The following is a 22,531-nucleotide window of genomic DNA, read 5'->3' as shown; positions in this document are numbered from 1 at the left end:
AAGAAAGGCTTTCTATTGAAAAAAGTCCCAGTTATTCTTAATTAGATCAGCTGAGCTCTCAAATCGCTGACTCCCTGATGCATGGGGGGTTTCAGTACCCATATCTACCTGATGGATCAAATGGCTGAAGATCTCCTAATTATTCTTTGGAATTGAGGAAGCTGCAAAGCCGAAGGAAAACATGAATTTCCAAACTGTAGAGCAGAGATTGTAAAAGCAATGAGGTCAAATAGAGCTGAGATGCACTGCCCCACAGCAGCAAGAGCTTCAGCCCAAGAGAATTCAGATACTTCAGCTTAAAACAGTAACAAAGATAACACCCCAATTTCCAAAGCCCAACTTATTCGTACCCAAAATTCAAGATAAATACTGATGCTAGAAATGCATCCTACCTCAACACAGAAAATTAATGCAAAAAAAAAGATTTGACCATTACTCTTGTAATGCTATAGGACTATTTGGAATCCACAAAGGGAACAGAACCAAGTGTGGATATTTTATAAGCCTTCCATGTGATTCAATGACAATGAGCTGGTTTTGGCAGTCTGGCTCACAGCAGAGCCTGCCTGGTGTCCTTCTGCAAAGCCAAAACAGACCCAAACTGAGCTGCAGTTCCCACCTTCTGCTCTCACAGCACACTCCCATCAGACAAAGGAAGCTCTGAAGTGCTGATACACAGCAGGTACACAGCACAGAATGCCATGAAAGGAGAGAAAAAACAATATCTCTAATGACTAGACTTTGTTATCGTACATATTTCATCTGCTTAAATCAGACCCTCAAACAACCTCAGTTCTCAAAAGACAGCAGTTACACAAACAATTTCAATCCATTCCCAGCCCTCAGAGCCTCACCAAATTATCTCAGGAGGGACAAAGAGATTTCTAGAGCTCAATATCAGATAAAAGAGAAACAGGAGAAAATTAAGCATTGATTAGCTATGACATCCTGCAGACTTCCTGGAACCCAAATTTTGCATGCACTGAATCTGAATATATATATTTCTCTCAAAGAAGCAAAATCAGTCCCAACAGGCTCCTGCAATATAAGCAATGCACTCACAGGGAGGCCAACAGCCACACACAGAAAGAAGAGCTGAACTCACCCAGCTGATGAAGGGGACCTCCAGCCATGCAGCTCACCTCCTCCATAGCAGCCCAGCCCCAAGGGATGCTCTCCCTACAATGGTTGGCCTTCATATTAAGCCTGGAGTCTCCACCCCTACTGCTCAGGTGGGCAGCACAGATGGAAGCACTTGGCCTGAGCTCCCTGGGCTGCCCTTCTCTAGGTGCTCAATCATCACTTCAGCCACCACCCAGCAGTTTCTCTCCACCTGCAGGCAATGCTCTCAGCTACCAGGATGGTCAATGTATTTTTCCTTTTGAGCTACACATTTATTGCTGTTTGTGGCAGAAATTTAAGGGCAACGTACTCGACTACAGATAATATTTATAGTCACTGGGGGGAAAATAACTTGACACCACTGGTGGGGGGAGGAATTAATTTTACCCTAAGGCAAGCATTAAATACTGGTCATATTTGTCACCCTGGGAGGTGCTTATTCATCTGCACCAGCTGCAGAGGAAGGCCAGAGACGAGCATCCAACTGCTAAGTGTGCAGTTAGGGCAATGAGTCCCACCAAAGGGGATGGTTGCTGACCCCATTAGGCTGATCCAGTGACTGAACATTGTTAGTGAGACCTTCAGGACTCAATTCAAGGAAAATAGATCAGTTTAGTTCCCCTGTGTAGATATGGCTGAAGCGAAGATAGATTTTTACCTAGAATTAGCATAGAAAAAGAGCCCAACAGTCCCCGTTTTAAGTGGTGCAATCAGGTCACAAGCATCTCTAACCTACCTTTCAAAAGGCTGCCTGCTATTGTTGCCCTTGCTTTGACTGTACAAAAGCAAGTAAGCTTGAAAAGCTTCACATTCAGCATGTGATGTCAGCATTCCCATTTACATACAGCTGAAGAATGAGCTTAAAGCTTATTAAGTCCCAGGAGTGGTATCACAGCACAGGTGTGGAGCTTGCAGCAACACTAGAAAGCATCTCCCATTGGAGGAATGATCAGCCCATGTGCCCAGAATGTGGCCTTGCTGCTCACATCTACAGTTATGTGTAGGTGCACACTCAGCTATTACTTCCAATCAATATATGAACATGTTATTTCAGCATAGGAGCAAACAAACTTTATAGAAACTGAAGCCGTGCTTAGCAAACCCTGATCTGCAATGATCACATTCTCCTGTCCTACACAGTCTGCATCCACACACACTGCATCCAAACCTGCTCTCAAACTCACCCACAATTAAGTCAAATTGCTGCATTTCAAATCTCCACGTACAGGTTTCATATTCTTGAATTTAAAGCTAAGCTGAAATAAACCCAATAGAAACACTCACTGCACAGGGCTGTATTTATTGCATTGTATTTATTGCAAGGTTTGGGTGCATCCTTCCTACCTATGAAATGGCAGAAGTAAAAAAAGGATCCGTGGAGAATTACAACATTCAAACCATCTCCCAGGGGAAAGAAGAGAGGAAAACAACAAAAAGCAAACACAAATACGACTTCATTCAATTGCAGAAGACTCCGAAGTGAAGTCATTTTCCAAACACCCACATTCAGGCTGTGATTCACTCTACCTTTGGGCTGGAAGCCAGCACTGCTTTTTTAGTTACTATGACAATATTGATGCTTCCGTGCTCTTACGTATACAGGTGTTCCTCCAAAAATAAACAGTCTGTTCTGGGGGTAGGGAAGGAGAGTCTGGGGAAAGTTACTCAAAGGAAACATTCCTCAAAAAACCACCAATATAGCATTCAAAACCTGCTGAGAATGCAAGGAAACAGCAATCCACCATGGGAGCTGCCTCTGCAGCACAACGCCACTGAGCTCCAAGTGCCCACCTTGCAAAACTCCCCTTGGAAAGACACAGCAACTCCCAGCCATAGAGATGCAAGTCTTAACAAACCCTCACGCTGCTCCAGCAGTCTGATCATTTCTCCCTTGGTATTACAAGGGCTGCATTAAGCTTAATGCACGGCTGCAGTGCACAATGACAGCATGCAAGCCGTTGTCACTGCCTGCAGAAAGCATCAGCATGACATTTCAGTCCCCAGATGCAATCCATCAAGCCAGACCCCCAAGGAAACTGAGCTGTCTTCTCTGAGAGCATTTCATTTGGTGCCGAAGGGCTTACAGGCACTCATACATCGGATCAGCTTACTGAGGAGCTCCTGATAACTTCAACAATGTTAAATCAACCCCCCGTTCACTTGAGATGAATCTTATTCAAAAGATAACTTCGACTTCTTCACAATTGGCAAGCAGGCCAAAAAGCCAGTGTGTGTGTATGTGTGCATGTAAACAGATTCTTCTTTTCTATTGTTCCCATTGACTAACAGTTTGCATCACAGTCCATACCACCACACTACGTGGGAGTATCACAGCCTTCTAAATGTGTTATCCCAGTCAGACAGCTACACATTACCAGCCCTGGTTTTATAGAAATGCCCATAGAGGCGCAGCTTCTTATCTCGGCCACAAAGATAATCCAGGCAATGAAATAAACCAGGTTGAAAATTAAGGTCCCCCGCCTTCTTTCCCTGCAGTGGTTATTTTTGCTGCTCATTGAACCAGTTCATTGCACATTTCCAGAAATAGTTGCACTGGCTTAGCTGAGAGCAGACAGGGAGATGCAAGAGCAGCTGGAAGAGGGGAGGCTGAACAGGAACAGATTGAACTCACCTAAGTCCAAAGAGCATCATTTGTCCCACTCATGAGTTACTCCTAACCCAGATCAAGTACTTCAGTATGATCTGCTTTCCTCCGCAGCTGCATAACACCAAGATGCAAGTGCCACCCCAACTTAGAGCTGCTGGGCCAAGTGCCTGCCCAGTCACAGGCCAGCTTTAACCAGCTGATATTACAAGTTCCCATAGAACAAATAAATAATACAAACCCACCACTGTTCGTATTGTTTTCTTTGCAGGCCCAGCTATAGTTTCATCTACAGCTTCATTCTTCTACCTGCAGCTACTAGGCTCTTCTTTTTAAGGATGCTTCCCAGGTTTTCAGCTATACTTCTATATTACACAAAGGTCAAGCAAAGGGAATCTTCTGTGTACTTAGAGAGTAACATCACTGCAGTGATGAATGCTTTTTTCTGTAGCATCTCTCTTGTATTAGAAGTCAATGTATTGAAGTCAATGACAGCAAGGAAACAAAAATAGTCGCTGTCCTTCTGCAGAAGAGATGGCTATTAAAGGCACTGAGTTGTCCAGCCACATTTCAGATGATTTGAAAAGATTCGGACTATTGCTTTGTGCTGCTCTCATCAACCCCCCGGAGCTGTCAGTGCACAGAAGCTGTGTGTCCATCCCTGGATGAGCTGCTCTGAGTGCTGCACTCCATGAGTGGCTCCAGTACAGAGCTGGGAGATTCAGCACCTTCAGAGCACATCAGTAACCACCACCTACACAATAGAGCATCATTTCATAGGGCTTTCCTTTAAACAATGGCCAAGGTTTATTTCCAAGGCTAACAAAGTTGTGCAGACACATAATAGGAATAAACCTACAGAGAAGTCCATCAGCCTTATCCTGCAGAGCCATGGAAACCTGCAAAATAAGGTTATACTCTTCACCAGAATTAGGCTGTAAAGGACCCGAGGGAATTTCCCTCACATCCTATTTGTGAGGACTGTCCTGAAATGGAAATTAGAAGCCCTTTATAGAACTGCTCCACCTCTCCCCAGAGGTTGTGACAATCATAAGGGATAGACACGGTCCCACAGAGCTCTCACTTTGTACAAGTGGACTTCTTTTGCAAACTCCTGAGGATGGTAAGGGCACACACACTGATAGAGCACCAATTTTAACAAGCTCACAGAACATACTGAAAGCCCAAATGTAACTTCCTGCCACTCTTTCTCTGGCAGCCTTCTAAACACCCTCACACCAAACAGATCCTATGGCAAAATATATATGGGGGAAGAAAAACCACCACTCTACAAGTTTTGGGGTTATAAAACCAAAGGCCGCTAATCAAATGAGCACAGGATCAGGTTCATCACATCTGTCAGGTTCAAAGCATTACCTAAAGCCAGGCTTGGCAGAAGATGACATTCTGCAGCCTTTGCTATAAAGCTTCCCTTCCTGACTCCATCCCAGCTCTGCTATTCCAGCTTTGAAGTGCGTGAGAAAAGCTTTACACTGACCAAGAGCAGAAGGAAAAAGCAGAGTCAAAACATTCCCCACTTATCCCCTTCAGAATGAAAGAGTTAAAAACCCTCATTTTTAACGTAACAGGATGGAATCAAAATTCACCTCTATAGACCAAAATCTTAAAGGCTGGATGCAAAATGCCCACTGACTTTTGTTGGCAAGGTCCTGAGTCAGGAAAGGCATTTAGAGCTCCATTTAAGAAACGACAGCAGCACCTCCTTATTTACTGCTCCCCAAAGCTCCAGACTGCCCCTCTTTCTGCTCTAAATATAACCAACACAACCTGATTTAAATCATTCGTAAATAAACGTGGAAGTCCTTTCCCATCTGCCTTAATTGGTGGCTGGTTTCACAGCGCTACTAAAGGATTTGGGCTCTTTTCCCTTCTTCCTCCAGCTAAATTCCTCACTACATTCTGCCGCTCTGCCATTAAGCTTTACCATACAAGCATGTCTCTCCCTCATCTGTTACCATAGCAGCCACAAGAAGCAGAATGCACTGCTCACAAAAGATCACTCCCCCCACCTTTAATTTATTTATACTCAAGTAACCCACTGAGAGCTGACAATAGCAATGGCTTCAAACTCGCACTACAGGAGGAGGGATTTTTTTATTCCGACTTAGTTTTTAACGTGTGTGCTACCAAAAAGAATTCAAATTCCTCTAAAGAGGAATAAAAAAAAATCCTCAGCTTCTTAGGATTAACGAAATGCAATCGCAGATTTGGATAGGATGCTGATTTGGAATTAAAACAGAAGGCAGAGGGGGGAAAGCAAGAGGCTTAACACATTCATTGCTCCAGTGTTAGTATCTGCTGGGGAGAAACTGGTTATGCACACAAGCTCAGTGCAGCTGTTAAGTTGTTGGATTAGCGTACAAGTGAACAAGCTTGTACATAGGCCCTGAAAAACAAACAGCTAAAAAACTCCATCCCCAATTAAGGGTCTTTGGTTCTGTTGGGGCACAGCCCTGCACCCATGGGGTGAATCTCAGACCCACAGAGTGCCCAGCTCCCACAAGAGCCCACGGAACTGACACACACAAGGCAATATGTGGGAATTCCACTTGAATCAGAGAAGCAACAAAACATGAAAGAGTGCAGAGACCTTCTGTGCCATTGACAACACATTGTTACTGATGCATTTAGCACCGGTTAGCAAAGAGTGACAGCTTCAGCTTTCAGTTAATGATAGCATCTTCAAGCCAGGGAGTTACATGTCAGCATCACATCAAATACTCAGTGTTCAAGTGTTGAGCATCCTGTTCCTAAGGATCTTTCCCGTCCTTTGCAAACATCACATGAATTAACCTTATAATTCTTCCCCTTTCTGAGTCTGAGCAAATCCTGCTCATCAGTCATTTGCTTTCTCTGTTCGTCTCATTTCACAGCAGTGTTTGGGACTATTTAAAGTAAAAGTGACTGCAAAGAGTTCTCAAATGCTCATATATCAAAAGAAGGGAAAGCTTCAACTGCTCTGTCAACACTTCCTCCAAAGGATGGACATCAAAAATGAAGCAGGGTTTGTTAAAGACACTTCAGAGGGATTAATCTCCATTTCCACTACACAGACATCTCACCTCCCTTTTATATTAAAGACAACAAAAAGCAACCTAAGAAAGGTTCTAAAAACACAGGCTAAATAAACTGGAGTGTATTTTGGTTTAGGGTCATTTTTTGGTTGTTTAATGAGAAGTAATTTGACAACTCGTTTTTTAACCTTTCAGGTCATTTTCATCATAAAAGACAAAGTTCAGATTCAACCTTCAGGTTCTGTTCAAGGAAATGAGGGCTCGACCAACATCCATTTCAGAATTAGGAACTTAATGATGAAAAGAGAAATTAGCAAGGGGGGAGGAAAACAGGAACTGCTTTCTCTCAACGTGAATGCTCATAAGGTGACTGATTACTGCAAGGGAAGTGTGACAGGTAGCAAGAAATTCTGACAGCTTTAATGGAAATGCATGCCCACATTTCAATCAGACTGTTCCCAATGAGAACAGGGAAGAGAAAAGTAGAATCACAGTGAAGAGAACTCCTCAAATTGTTTATATATATTTGCAGTGCTTTCTTCTTGCTGCAAAACTGCAGAATCCACGGAAGAAATTGGACTTTCTCATAGAAGCTGGGCAGATGCAAATACAAGCCCTTCTACATCAGTAATATCAAGACCTTTCTTCATCTCTTCTCCATATAAACCCATACTGAAGCATTTGTTCTACTTACCTTCATGTGTATACATAGCCACACATCTCCTTAAGTAGATTCTTTAAAGCAGTTGTTGAGATTGCAGTAATGAAGACAAAGAGCATCCTCTCTGCAATGGCTGCACAGCAGTGACGGAAGGCAGCAAACCCAGCAGCTCCTGCTATGGCACTGGGAGTTGTTCCTGGCACCCTGCAGGCTGCAGCTGCTGTCACAGGTTTTAAGATGCCCCGTTTCACGTTATTTTCCTCCTCTTTCACCACAGACCAGATGTTCAGCAAGAGCTGCCACCTCTGATGTCCTTTCCCCAGCCTCACTGGTTACTGTTTCCAGTTGGGTTCTTATTTCTGGAGAGAACCAGGCAGACTTTGAAAGAAGATACAACGTTTGACTTGATACTACAGAGCAATTTCTCATCTGCCTGCCCGGCCAATGAAAACAAACAGTCACAAGCAGATGGGATAAACAAAAGAAAAGCAAACTGTAAATTGACTTGGCCAGGGTACTGCTGGATGATGCCGATGAGTACTTAATGGAGTTAAATGTTAAATAAATAAATAAATCATTTCCTTGTCAGTTCAGACACGGAGGTGGTAAATAGCACCGTATGTCATACCATATGTCAGTCAGCAACAACCCTAATAGATCAGCAATTGAAAAGCATTCGCTAAAGCTCCGAGTTATCCCTGTTCCCCCACACAAATGGAGCACACCTTGCTGGATGCACTGATGCAAGAACAACAGCCTTCCAAACAACAGCCAGATTAACCTGCTGCACACAGGTTCAGCTGCTACAAGACATTCAGGTCTTCTTCTATGGGTACCATTGACACTTGCAGACATAAGACTGCAGTTACTGAACCCACACACTATCTCCACTTTAAAACAAAGGTGTTTTTTCTTGCCTTAATCTTTAAGTGGGAAAAAAAACCAGCCTCACTGAGTTCTTGGAGTTACTTCTGAACCAACTCAAGAACTCCATGTATCTCTTTTGCATGTCTTTACTCAGAAGTGTTGGCCTTTGAAAACCACACAGATTCATTAGACTTAATGTATGCAGCACTTGGAAAGAGAACACATTGCTTATGGTGATGTTTTGGAACACTAAATACAACAGCAACGTCTTACAAAGATCCTTAATACACAACCAAACTACTCAGTAACACTGTCTAACAACTTGCTGGCAAATTTCAAGCATGAATCAGAAGATTTCAGAGCTAATGCTGTGCTTATACCTATACCTGCCTGGGCACTAATGCATCAAATACTTATCAAAAAGTCAGAAGAACAGAACTCCTAAACCTAACGTAGGAAAACCACAATTGCAAAAGTTTTTTTGCTCATAAAAATTTCCACAGTGCTCATGAAATCACAAAAGCCTGAGAGCTCCAAAGCCTGAAAACATCATGGCTTCCCAAGGACGTTTTGCATTCTCTATTCAAAACAAATCAGTATTCACAGTTCCACCTCAGCCAGCTGAACTCATTGCATCTCGAGGAAATTAAAAGAGTGGAAATAAATCACTTTGCAAATTGCCCTTTGGAATGCACGTATCAAATAACCAGCAGCTCCTGGACCACAGTAGGGACTGCTGGAAAGCCCATCACCCAAACAGAGCTGGGAGCACCACGCTGTCAGCAAGTTCCTCTGAGATGACGAGGTCACCAGGTAAAGTCTAACAGGGTTTTCTGGCATCAGTTATGGGATTCTGCTGACTCGGCTCTTCATACTTCAGAACTCTTCAAACTCGTTTAACCGGTTGTCAATGTTTCTGCTTTGCCCACATTCATTCCTCATGCAAATGGGCGCAACCACCAGCAGAAATTACAGCGCCTGCTGTCAAAGCTGGAGTTCACAGCAGGAAACACCAATCAGGGGCTGCTCGTTATATTGGAGCATCTCAGGACGTGTAAAAACTATTCAGCATTTTGGAACACAATCAACCAGCCCTGACCTTAGTTCTGCCATGCCAGCATCTAACACAGACATCAACACTGCCTCCATGTAGGACTATTTGGAGAGATGGCTGCCTTCCCATGGTAAGCACTATGAACTGTTTGCAGATCAGTTGGACAGCATCAGTTTTGCTTTAGGTATCCAGACCAGAACGTGCTCTTTGATGCCAATTACCAGCGACCAATGAAGAGCTTTGAAAACTGAACATCTGTATCAACTTCTCCTCCTTATTTTAAACCTGATGAAGAACTAGGAAGATTAGAGGAGGGAGACAGAGACACTTCTTATCCAGGGCTGTGTATTCTTCTATTTGCCTTTCCTGCAATAAAAAATTGCAAGCCAGGCTTTCTGAGGTGCAATTCTGCATCCCTGCTCTCAGTGTGCACACACACACACAAACCTACACCACGTTGTGCCTCTGGAAACATCCCAAGGGGAACTCCAACATGCATATTCATAAGTGGTAACGCTCAGATGGAAATTCAAAACGATGCAAAAAAAGAGAAGAAAATGACAGCTTCAATTCTTGATGATTTTAGTGAAAATCCTAACACATCAGCACAGCACTGAGGAGCAGCACCGGGAACCTCAGAGCAACCATCCCAGCACCACTGCAATGCAGCCCAAGCAAATCCTCTCACATCTCCAGGTTAAGAAGCTCCTTGTCCACCAACGTAGGGAGCACTTTTAATTCCCCCACAGCGCTATTATGAAGATTAATTAAGGTCTGAGCAGTGCTTTGAAGATCAAAACTGCTGCGCTGTTATTTATTATTAAAGAACAACAAAGTGCATTTTTGTTGCCTGCAATTGAAGTTCATAGAGAAAGCAGTGAAAGCACACATGTGCTCAAGCGCACAAAGGAACTCTCCCTGCCCCAACAAGCTGGGATTTGCCTGACTGCATTTTTAGTCACCAAAACCCCATCAGTAAAACTATACCCATCCCTTTGAAATATCCTAAAGGCCTTAAGGAACACAACCAACACAGTTTCTCTTCTGATTCTCTTCCAGGATAAGCTTTTCCTATCAGATATTTCAGCAGCACCTCTAACCCCATGTGCAGCCCTAGAACTGCTCACATGCTACCATTAGCAAAGCTCTTCAGAATGCTGAAGTCAGAAATTCAGCACCTACTTTGGTTGTTTCCATTCAAAACTTATTAAACCTTCACTTCAGCTGTCAAAGCCTGCCCAGAATAACACACCCTTAGCTATTAGATCATACAGCGTGTTACATGAAGCTTCAGAAGAAGCGCAGGGAGGAAGAAGACATCACATCTAGATTGCTTTGGAGCTCTGCTTTTCTTCACAGGCTTTTCCCCACCTGAACGTGATTGACACACATGGCAAAATGCTTTTCTGAAATGCCCACTGTTGACATCCAGGCAGAAATACCACATTGCACAACGTGCCCTGCTGGGTTTTGCTAGCTTCAAATACCTCCACGTTAAATCATATACTAGAAACGTGACCATATTTCAATTACATTCGTATTCTTAAAGCATAGAATCATCTGCGTCTTGGCAGCACCTCCAGCAAACATGAAAGCCGGGTAAATTAACAAGAACTTCTTTTGAAGGCAAATCTGGAATACCCACACCCAAGCTGTGCTTCCCCTGGTTCAAACAGCTGCATGCAGCAGGAGCCCAAGCTCTGCAGCACCTCAATGCAGCGATGTAACAATGCAGATGCTTAAAGCAAGTAAGAATGGCAGCTATTGGAGCCAGAGGGCAGGGAGCACTGACAGCTGACATCACCCAGCCTGCATCACCACCTTGCTTTACAGAAACTGCTAACAAAGGGACAGGCAAGATGCTGAGCACCTCACCCCTATGTCAGCCAACATCACCTCCTCAGGAAACACTTGCATTTTATTACATTACTTGTTGGCTCCCTTCCCATTACCTCGGTTTGCACTCTTAAAATCTGCAGCACTTTCTTGTTAAAAGCACAGATAGCAGATTGCGAACTTCTGTACTTTTCTGAATGCTCGCAGGAGAAAGTTGTGTTATATTTAGCAGCCATATGGCAGCCCTCCTCCACACGCGTTCTCCAGAGATAAGAGCTGACAAATTAAGTTTCCTATAACACCAATCTATATGTTTGCATTTCCTGTTTTAATCGTAAGAGTTAACTGTGGCTTAACTCTTCAACCTGGTGTTTGACAGAAAAGAAATGCAAGGGGTACCTGTGCTGAGAGATGGAAAGCAGGGAAGGTTACCCTGTAATGTGGGTGAATACACTCAGAAAGCCTCCCAGTGCTACTCCAGACAGCTGCATTAGCCACAAATTAATACAGCATGTCTATGAAACTGAATGGCCGAGGATCTATTGGATACACGCTTTACAACTGCTCTGTGGATAACTGGTGAAGCATCAGATAAAGAGCACTTTGCACAGTGAAATCTTATTAAAAATGAAAGGTGATTTGAGCAGTTCCGATTGCTGCGCATCTATCAGAGGGAGAAGCAGAAAGTAAAGCAACACCTACAATGCTGTAGAGAGCTTCAGAGATACAGCACAACTGTTACACAGCTCAACAACACTTTGAGGAGCCAGGATTCACACACTGCAAGACATGAGGGTGTGTTTCCCTTTAGCACAGCTTAACCTTGCACAAACTGCAAGCAAAGGCTATGAAGAAGACAAGAGTTCCAAGAAGCAACAGAAAGTATCTGAGATATTTTGCCATTTGGGCCAGCTGGAAAGCAGGGTGAACAGACAACATAAAAAGCAGAATAAACTCCAACCCAGCCGTGCACAAACACACAGAACCAATGGAGATTGCAATATACAGTGTGCCAGGCAGCACAGCTTGCAGAGAAGGAGCAATTTGTTCGGAGCACTGATTTTTCCTGCCTGCCTTCCTTGGAGAGATGACCACTGAAAAGCAATTGTGAAATGAGAGTGCAGTCAGAAAGAGGGGAAACAAAGTGCTTCCTGGGCCAGAATTATATGCAGAGAGTGCATACACAACAACAAGGAAAGCAAACACATCTGAGTACGTAACCAACCAGTAAGGTTTCTTCAAGGAACAAGAAGGAAGAATCCAATACAACCATTAAAACAAATAATAGTTAAAAGAAACCTCGGCTCAATAAAATAGTGAAAACACAAACTGATAGAATAACCATCCCTGAATGGTTGATAATCAAACCAGAGCTTGATAGGAAGAACAAGTAAGAAGTCTACCAATTAATTACTTTTCTTGCTTTAAATGTGGTTATTAAACCCTGCTGCAGAAAGATGGAGGGGAACGCACAGCTCTGCTCTTCTGGCAGCTTTTCCCATTCCTGAACAATTCCTCCTTCAGATGCACAGCCACAAAGGTTCAAAGGTCCCCAAAGCCTTTGTTCTCCATTCCAGCAGAGTTACAAACAAACTTTTGTTCCTGTTTCTTCAATGAAATGGGCTGCAGCAGTTACCAGGGACCTCTCCTTCCACACGAAGCTGCCTCATGCATCATTCAGCTGAAGGCCTATGGAATCTCATTTCCACCTCAGGAATAAATTAGCAAGACTTAATGTGAAATACCACTACTGATTGAACTACTATTGAACCAACCTCCAGCAAACACATCAAGCTGCGTATGGATACGAGTGAGGAAGAATCAATGCACTCTGCTGTACAAACTGTGTCAAAAGATGTATATGCTTAAATAAAAACTCATTCATGAGTTCACCTGAGTGAGCACATCCTACGTATCAGTGCAAAAGTGAGGTCTGTCAGCAGTTCTAAAGTAACACACATACGTATGCATACACACTGAAAACAACAACACCCAAATGCTGCAATCCTTATAGCACAGCCAGGGTGTGAGGGATGAGATGGTAACCATAGGGATTGGAAGTAGCACCAGACAGATACCAGACTGCTTTGAAAACACAAAGGACTGCACCTCTCATTTTCCCCCCCAGAGTGCCTGCATGCACCTTGAACACTCTGAATACTGAGGTCACAATGCACACCTATCCACTGCCAGCAAGCATTGTTACCAAAGAGAAAACAAGGCTTCATCATTCTAATAGACACTCATTTAGCTGCTGCTAAGCATAACTCAGATAATGAAATACACAGGACATTAAACATGGTTTTCTTGAAGAAACAGGAACTTCCAAGTGAGTTATAAGAACCCAGCACCTTCCTGACAGTTATCTTGAGCAAAACTGATTATCTCAATCTGCCAGTGAGTGATGACAAAGCTTTTAGAACACCACTTTCTATCCCTGCATCTTAAGAGCAAGACACCAGCAGTAATTACATCACTGTCACCTTCTCTGCGCTGCATTGTAGGAATAGCAGCACATCTGTGCTGCTGAATTACCCAGCGACACGAGTTTGATTCACAGTATGAGATGTCCCATGAGCATGCTTTGTCTGGAAGAAATGTTCGCCTGCTTTATGCTTGCTGCAAGGCATAAGAGCCGGAAAAATCCAAACCAAGAATAAAACGGCGCTGACAGTTTGCCGGTCTGGTATAAAGCCTGCTTAAAAGTAAACAGAAGCACACAAGATAAATCTGAACCATTACAGTGAGTTTATCCACACACTGTGCTTCATACCCTGACCCTCATGTTGCAAACCCACAGCCAGGAAACCCAGGGCCATATCTCAGGCTGTGGTTGACCAACTGACCCTCCATCCAACAAAAAACCTCAGGGATGTTTAAGCACTTCATTTTATCCCGAAATCCCCAAGAAGGCAGGCTCAAACTACTTATTTTCTCCAATTCTTAGAAGGGTTATTAATGCATAATCTAAATCACTGCTTTTCCATCCATAAAGATGGAAGGCTGAGGTCTGGAAAGGTAAAAGAAGGGGCAGTCTGGGAGGAAAGGGAGGGGTAGCACTGCAGCTTCCAGAGAGGACTCAGTGAAGCCAATACAGCAGCACCAGTGGATGGGCACAAAGGGGAGATGGCAGAGCTCCATCCAAAGCCACCACGAAGCTCCGCTGAATCGAACTTCTTACCACACTGCAGCATGGACTCAGAAGGATGGACTTCCCACTTAAATCAATTCAGTTTTTCTTAACCTATTCTTCCTCAGAGAGAGCAATTAGGATGACAAGAGGATGAATGAATCATTGATCGGTAATTTACGCTGAACTATCCCTTCAGCTGGAGGCTTCAAGGTAGCTAAGATTGTGTTCCATCAAAAAACAAAACAACATACGGAAGGGTATGCATGGCATATTAACCAAACTGGTTACAGCAAACCTGGTAGTGTTGGTTTATCAGCTTAATCAACGCCTAATTAAGCGTGCATTTAACAACTAGGTAATAAAGTTTCTTTGCAGGGAAAATCAGATTGCAGAAGTCAACATCAGCTTAGACACGATTAACTTCCTGTCCACTGCTGGGAAAGCAAATCCAATTTACTGAATACTTCAAAGGGCAGTTTTTAATTAATTTAGCCACTTCCAACTAACGTGACACTGCATACATACAGATACAGCAAGCTGGTCTCATTGAATATATGCACAGACTCCGGGAACAGAAAGCATCAAATAGCTGAAATACAACAAGGCTTCGTAATGTGTTTAGGAACAGTCCTAGCCCACTCTGTATGTGTATGGCAAAGGTCAGCAGGAACCTTTACAGGAGGATAACCCAGTTCAGTGACAGCCACAAAGCACCTGGAGCACCTCATTCAGCCTTTCCCATTACGCAATAAATTGTATTTCCCTCAACTTTTCCAGTCTTAACCGTTCAACGACAGCAATTTGTTCCCAGCCATGAGTTAAAAAACAAACAAACACAGAACTAACACTGAAAAGAAACGGTTTCAACCAGACAAGCTCGAAATTAGTCGATGACTGCTGACCTGCAGCTGGACCTCCTCAGGTCACGCCATCCTTCAAGTGCTGGTTGGCTGGAAGACCTCGTTTCTACAACAATAACTGGCTGGTAATAAGATGCTTCTCCTTAGTGCCCACGGCACGCACATCCCCGTGCCTTTGGCTCAGGGCGCACAGCCAGACAGCTCCAAGATTAGCATCACAATGGGAATCGCTATGAAAATTAACATCCTCAGACCGGCCGGACCGGAGGACCCGCTTCACCCCAGGTAATAAATGGACTTTTTTTTTTTCCTCCATAGAAAATAGCGCTGATGTTCCAAGCTGAGAAACACTGTAGATTGTTCCTTTCACGTTAACGGAGTTTACAGACGGCCCTGGGGCAGCCACCGCCATCCCAATCAGCCCAGGTGTCCATATGCAAAACTTCCATATTTCCCCACGTTTCTTCGCTTCTCCCCCTGCCTGAACCTCGGGATCACCCAAAATGAGATGGAGCCAACAGCTGTGACACAACAACATCATTAGTGAGACCATGCTAAGAGGAAATGCAACAAAAATCATCTCCCAGTTCACGCAGAGGCCAACATCTTCCTCTCGTTTGTGGAGAGGAGGAAGTGAAGGCCAAGGGAACCCACAGCAACCTTGGTCATTTATACAAACGCCTCTAGGAAAAGCACTCCTATTTTTGGAAGTAGGTGTATTGAGACCCTGAAAAACACAGTGAATGGTTGTATGAATGCAGCACTGTGCCTGACTGGAATCATCTCCACAATATGAGCTGACACTGCATGCAAAACAATGCATTTAAATGGCAAAGTAATGTTTCTCCTTCAGAAGGAAAATTCAATGACATCACTGTACTTCCCCCGCTTCCATTGCAGGAAAACAGAACAGAACTGAGATGTGGATACCTCACAGTCCATCAGAAAGACACACAAAAACACTGCTATGTTCAGCTTCAACCATGCACACAACCCTACAAAACCCATCTCCTGACCTGCCTCAAATACCCATTGCTTCTCCAAAAGCTTGACAAATATACTTAAATAAACAAATCCCACATTAAGATCAAAAGCTGAACTATTTAACAGCCGTTTGCTTCTGGCAGTGAACTAATAATTCTGTACGTTATTAATTTCATATTAATACTTGCAGTTCCATTGTACCCCCAAATAATAGGGGTTACAAGGAGCATGTTGTCAGAGCTTCTCCATTTTCCTTCTTCCCATTTCATTATCTGGATCACTATATGTTCTCAAAGCAATAAAATTCCCCCCAATGGCTTCAGTGCATTTCAATTTCATAAAACCAACAGACATAGATGGATGCATACTCTGATACTCCATAAAACCTTTGGTGAGCCTCATGAAAACAAATCATTCCAATCACGAGAGCCATTTGCTTGCTCTTTCTCATAAAGAATACATAATAATTTACTTGCCAGTCAAAATAAATTGTTCAGTCAAGCCTAACTTAATTTTGCTAAACTACAATGAGGAGACATCTGTGCAGCAGGAAAGAAATTGCATGACACAAAACAAGTCCGTGTAGAGCATTTATCCTGACTCTGCGGGAAAGGTATCTGTTCCCTGCTCAGAACTCCCACACTTGGCAGATACTCTCATCACGGTCTCCAAAGCTCCACCATCATTCTCCATGCTGGAAGGAGAACCAGTTTTGGATCTCCCCATTCTTCTCTCTCTTTCTTGAAATGCAATGGCATATTTTAAGGTTCCACCTTTTTGCCTTTTCACGTTTTCCAATGCATTGCATTCTTCCCAATGACAACATTGGCCAACACCACAAGCTGGGACTCCCATCTACAGCGGAGGCCATCCAAGTCTCTGTCCAAAGTGCTGTTTTCTGCGCTATCTCACGTGAAAAGTACAGAAGCTCAACAAAAGATGAATTGATCCCATTACCCTCTTATAATTAGAAAGCCATCAATCTAGTTCAGGAGCAGGAGATTGAGATATGAGATAGATTCTCTGTGGAGAAAGAGATGGGACGGCAGGGACACACGGGCACGGGTAGCAGCATCCCATCCCTGCAGAAAGCCATGGTCAGGGATGGGGCTCTGAGCAGCAGGTGGGGCTGTGGGTGTCTCTGTGCATTGCGTGGACCGGGACTAAACAGCCTTTGTGTTCCTTCCGACTCAAACCGCTCCACGAAACCAACAATCTACCAGGGAACACTCACCCAAGCTTCAAGGCACACCTGACGTTCTGCAGAAGCCACAATTCACCCGCATCACTCCGGATCCTCCCTTTGAACACCTAACACCACCATCCCCACCGCACGGAGCGCTGAGCCAACCAGGGAGACCCCCCAACCCGGGGCACCCCACGCCTTTCCGCGGTCCGACGGCAGCCCCGGAGCCACGGGGTGTGCGGGGAACCCCCGCATCGGGTGGGGGGGCTTTAAACGGTTCCAAAGGGCCGCGTGCCTGTCGCACAAAGGGCTCAGAGCGCAGCGAGGATCCGACACGAGGCTGCGGGCAGCGGCGCACGGAGCCCCGCGAGTACAGCCGGGCGCTGCGCTCTGCCGCTTCCCACCTCCTACGGTGAGCGAGCACGGACCGACCGCACTGATCCCCGATGGAAAAGGGGGAAAAAATTCAAATAAAATAAAGAAAACAAGGATAAAAATGTCCGGAACCCACCGGCTGGAGATGGAGCCGCACGGCGCTGTTCCTTCACCGGCCCCGAGAGGCAGCGCGGCCGTCGGCGCTGACAAAGCCCCCCACCCCCCACTCCTCCCCGCATCGTTCCGCCCCGCTCTCACCTCGCCCCGCCGCAGCGGAGGCCCTGCCCGCCGCCTACCAGCCTCGTACCGCCTCCATGGCCGCCGTCCGGGCAGGTGAATGGGCGACGGACGCAAAACCGACGGAGGACGCTCCGGGAGGGGGAACCGCATCCAACCGGCACACACCCCCCTCACACTCGCGCACCCAGGCGCAGAGAAAGGCTCCGTTCGGCACCGGGGCCCATGCGCATTGCTACTGCCCGCCCAGCTCCGCCCCGCAGCCGGGGAAGGGCGGGCGTTACGCGGCGGCGGAGGGTGGGAGGGGGCGGGTGGGTCGCGCTCGTGATGGCGGCTGCTGGGGTGGATGCGAGGCGGGGGGCTGCAGGGTGCGGGGAGGATGCAATGCATGCAGGATGCAACGGGGCTGCAGCGTGGTGCTGTGCATGCGGGGTGCAGTGGGATGCAAGGGCAGTACAGGGTGAATGGGGGCTTGCAGGGTGCAAGGGGAGCTGCAGAGCGTGCATGGAGCGGAGGGATTGCAGTGTATTCGGAGTGCGAGCAGACTGCAGCCAGTGGGAACAAGGGCTGCAGCAGGGGCGGGCTCAGTGCAGCATGGTGACCGAATTGCATAGAAACCAGGGAGCATCAGGGGGTGTTGGGCTTTAGCATGGGCACTGAGGGCAGGGTGAGAGATTCATCTTGAACCTTAACCTGAAGCTTGAGGCCAAGCTGTGGGAGGGAGAGCTGACACTCCTATGTGGGCACTGCGGGCAGTGGGGTTGTTTGGGGCTGTCCCTGCAGTGGCAGCAGGAGAAATGGAGCCGTCACCCCTTTGGGCTGCGCTTTGAGAGCTGATCCCAACTGCTCATAATGGCAGTGTGTTTTATAGATGCTTTATTGTACCATCAGCGTTGTCAGGAACACATGACTTGGATTTTGCTGGCTGTACACGACGTGGAAAATCCTTCCTGATAATTATCCCTGCCATTTGGTGACCGCAGAGGTTAAACATCTGATGGCTGCTGTGCATTTATTCCTCCATTGCAAAGTAGTTGGGGCCCCAAGGCAGTGGGCAACAGCCCTGAGCTGCGTTGGCATGATACACACAGTGCACCTGGGCTCATGTGGGCTGCAATGCATGCTGACCTCCTGCTGGCATTGCAAAGGCAACATGAAATGGCAACTGAAGGCCATAAGGGGGACCCTGGGCAGCCTTAGCTGGTGGGGGGCTGCCAGCCCACAGCGGGGGGTAGATGATTGTTAAGGTCTCTTCCAGCCTAACCAGTCTATGGTTCTATGATTCTGTAATAAGCAAGCAGAAGTTCTGAGTTGTGAGCTTTAATTTAAGAGAACAATGGCTCTGAGACACGTGCAGCATGTGCTGCAGCCAATGCCAAAGGGCAGAACTGTGGTTGAGGACATGGGTGGGTTTGGGTTTCTTCTCTAAGGAGACAGCAAATGGCAGAGGTATCAGACAGCATCCTCTGGTGTGGGGAGCAGAGCTGTGTGGGCTAATAAAAGAGGATGCAGAAAGTGTATAAATTAAGATGATGACAAGGCAAAGGCATGTGATTTATTGTGCTGCTGTGTGCTACTGACAATTCTGATCCTGTCAGACCCGACAAGTTAATTAGGATGAGCCAGGACTGTACCCACATGGCACTGCTGATAAAACCTTGGGGCTCCGGAAGCAGCTCAGTTCACTCCATATATAGGAGGCTGCAGTCTGAGTAGCGTGCAGGGCGATCCCTATCCATGCAGGGCTGATGTGAGTGGCTCATAGATGCCCGGAGCATCCCAAGGTGACAGAGCCTTCCCTTCTTCTGGAGATGCCATCATCTCTTCTGTGGTTTCAGCTCTCCCTTGTTTTGACTGGCTGTCGCCGCGTGATGTTGGTAGGGTTTCTTTGTTGCTCTTCCCATGCGGAGCATTTTTCATTATGCCTGTCTAACTCAAACCAAATGGTGGCCTGCACATGGGAATGCAGCTTGAGAAAACTGCAGATCAGAGGAAGGTCCTGGCTCCGTGCTGAGGATCCCTGCTGCACTGCCCCAAACTGCCTCCCCCCAGCTGCTCCTGGTGGGCGGTTTGCAGCTCACTGCTGCCTTTTTTTTCCCCCTGTCTGAACATCTTCACTTTAATAAAAACTATAACCAAGGGAGAATGTTTTCCCATCCCGTTTTTCCTCTCTGCTTCTTGTTTGCTCTTTCCTTCATTGTGTTCATTTTGTGGAAACATGTAGAGGCTCCTCGTGATGCAAGGAAGCTTTCTAGCTGCAATGGGCAGTGAAGCACAGAGCCCATGTGAGCAGCTCACCCCAATAGGAAAGGACTGATGGGAGCTGCTCCAGCCCGTGCCATGCAGAGGTTGCTGCTGGGAGCCTGGAGGGGCCGTCTGCCCTTCTCCTTTTGGTCTGAAGGTCACCCACCCAGTCACCTCATCCAGCACTGAGCCACTGCTGCCAGAACGGGAATGAGATTTTTCCTGACTTAGAACTTCCAGTGCTTGTGGGGCTCTTTATCTGCAGCATCAGTGGGAAGCTGCCCAGTTCTGCCCAAAGAAGCTGCAAAGCAGTGCTGTTATGTAGCCTCAAAGCTCTGCTTTGCTCCATACAAGCAGCCTGGTCATGATTTGAGGTTTTCACATGTGATAATACTCTATCTTTCCTTCTGTGCCTTCAAATCCTTTGGCTTTTAAATATTTTTCTTGGAATCAAACATTCTCCCACTCCTTTAGAATTATTACTGTGCTGTCACCTCTGTGGAGACCCGTGCCTATGGTTAAAGAAAGCAGTAAGAAATGTTAGGTTTCTGAATGCATAGATTTCCAAGGCCCTGAGGCCCTTAGTGTTTACAAATAGTCTTATTGTGTGTGAGGAGGCCCTGGGACCGTGCAATAAAGGTCAAGTGGGTATAAACTCAAATAGAGCAGAATATGGTTTTCTGATCCACTCTGTCCCCGTGATGGTCAAATCCACACAGATGAACGCACAACCTGCAGAATGGGATTCTCCCACTTGTTGATCTTGCTTCTCCTTGCATGGAAATGTGATATTGTGCTTAGGATAGGGTAACACTGCTCTTTTGCTTGCTCTTTCATCCCCCATTCAGAGTCTCCAGAGCGCTCCTAGTGCTTTGCTGCACTGGAATTGCTGTGACAGCAGCTGGCTGCCTGGGTCCAGCACAGGAATGCTTCTCCAAGAGAGCAAACTTAGGGCAAGCACACTGCAGCTGGTGCAGCCTGCTGAGGGGGAGGAGGGGCTGTATTGCAGCCTTTGGGCTGTTTGCACAATTCCTTTCTTCAGGCCACTTGTTCCCCACTTCCTTGACCCTTGCAGACTTGCTATTGTTTCAAACACTGGTTTCGCAGCTGTTAGATGGGCACTGTGGGAAAATTGAGAAGGATACAGACTTAAAACATTGTAACACAGCATCAAGTGCATAAACATAAGGGAATACTGCTCATGGAAACCAGGCAGCATCCTGGAATCCAGCAGTGCCACAAGTTTGGGACCAACCTGGGGCAGCCGTGGTGGAGCTGGGTGCTGCCTTTGCTCAGCAGTTTCTCAGCTGGGAAGGAGGATCTGATGCACTGTGTGATGGGCACCAGACGTGCAGGACAGACCAGATCCCAGCTTGTTTTCTAAGCTGCTCACTTAGTGCTTCTACCTGTTATATTCAATGCAAATTAGGTTGTGCAATAACTCCTGTATTTATGACTAACTGTATGTGGCCAGAGCTGCCGGTTTCTATTCAAGTCTCTCCGTTGCCCACAGTGTGAGCACAGCCCATAGAGGCTTCCACATGCAGTTGTGTTTCCATATCTCACACCTTCTGGCTTCTGAGAGAGGGATAATCAGTTGCTGCCGTAAGTTCCTGTTGCTCAGCATCACACAGGAATTAGCACTGCAGGTTTATTTGGAGGATAAAAGTATCTATAAATATGTATAAATTTCTGCAGTTATTATTAGAACAGGTATTTAAATCTTCTGGTGGTTGGGTGTCCCAGATACAAACTGATGGGAGCAGGAGAAGCCTCTTCTTGCAAATGAGATATTTGGTAACGTTTCATCATAGGTGTTGCTGCTGTAAATGCATTTTCTTGGGCTGGGCATGCAGTTACACTCAACCGGTAGCAGTCAAACACTTATCTGATCTACAGAAGTTATAAATGTGTTACTTCACAAGTGCAAATCTACATGGCAAGCTGGCTGTGCTGTGGGTGTTTCATAAAAGAAAGAGCTCTGGGAGGGTTTTTCTGTTTTAGGGCCCATCCTTTAGTCTTATTATCAGTAATTTAACTAATCTAGTACTCATCCATGAACTTGAGCACTGTGGGCATCAGGGCTTCAGTACTGGCACCACCTGGGAGCAGAAGGTGTTTGTTGCTGATGCACATTGCAATTTTGGCTGTTGGCATCAGCTACCCTCACAGGATTGGGATAGGAGAGGGACAAGTCCTCAATGGAGGAAAAAAAAGCCAGATTAAATCATGTGCCAGCTGGTAGAACAGACAAAAGGAAGTGATGTGAGCTGTGTATGAGAGATGTGTCACGTTCCACCCAGAGCAGGTGTGGTGTTCCCCTCTGGCTCTT

The 22,531-nt window shown here is 45.8% G+C and overlaps 1 protein-coding gene across 4 annotated transcripts in view; it reads right to left on the bottom strand.

The window, feature by feature from the left end:
• ARHGAP32 (Rho GTPase activating protein 32) overlaps window positions 1–18,230 on the bottom strand; it is a 132,513-nt gene extending 114,283 nt beyond the window's left edge. For 2 of the 4 annotated variants that reach the window (XM_085525789.1, XM_085525792.1), the window contains exon 1: window positions 17,977–18,230. The gene's annotated coding sequence lies outside the window, so the exon portion shown is untranslated. Of the gene's footprint in view, window positions 1–17,854; window positions 17,938–17,976 lie in introns of those variants that run through there. The other 2 variants (XM_085525791.1, XM_085525793.1) reach the window with 1 other exon arrangement.
• Between the last annotated feature and the right edge of the window lie 4,301 nt (window positions 18,231–22,531).

Source organism: Coturnix japonica, chromosome 34 (genome assembly GCF_054131305.1).
Source record: "Coturnix japonica strain WE chromosome 34, WE-NBRP24, whole genome shotgun sequence".
NCBI classification, from domain to species: Eukaryota; Metazoa; Chordata; class Aves; order Galliformes; family Phasianidae; genus Coturnix; species Coturnix japonica.
The sequence above is the reverse complement of the archived record's forward strand: the minus strand, read 5'-3'. Positions and strand labels throughout refer to the sequence as shown.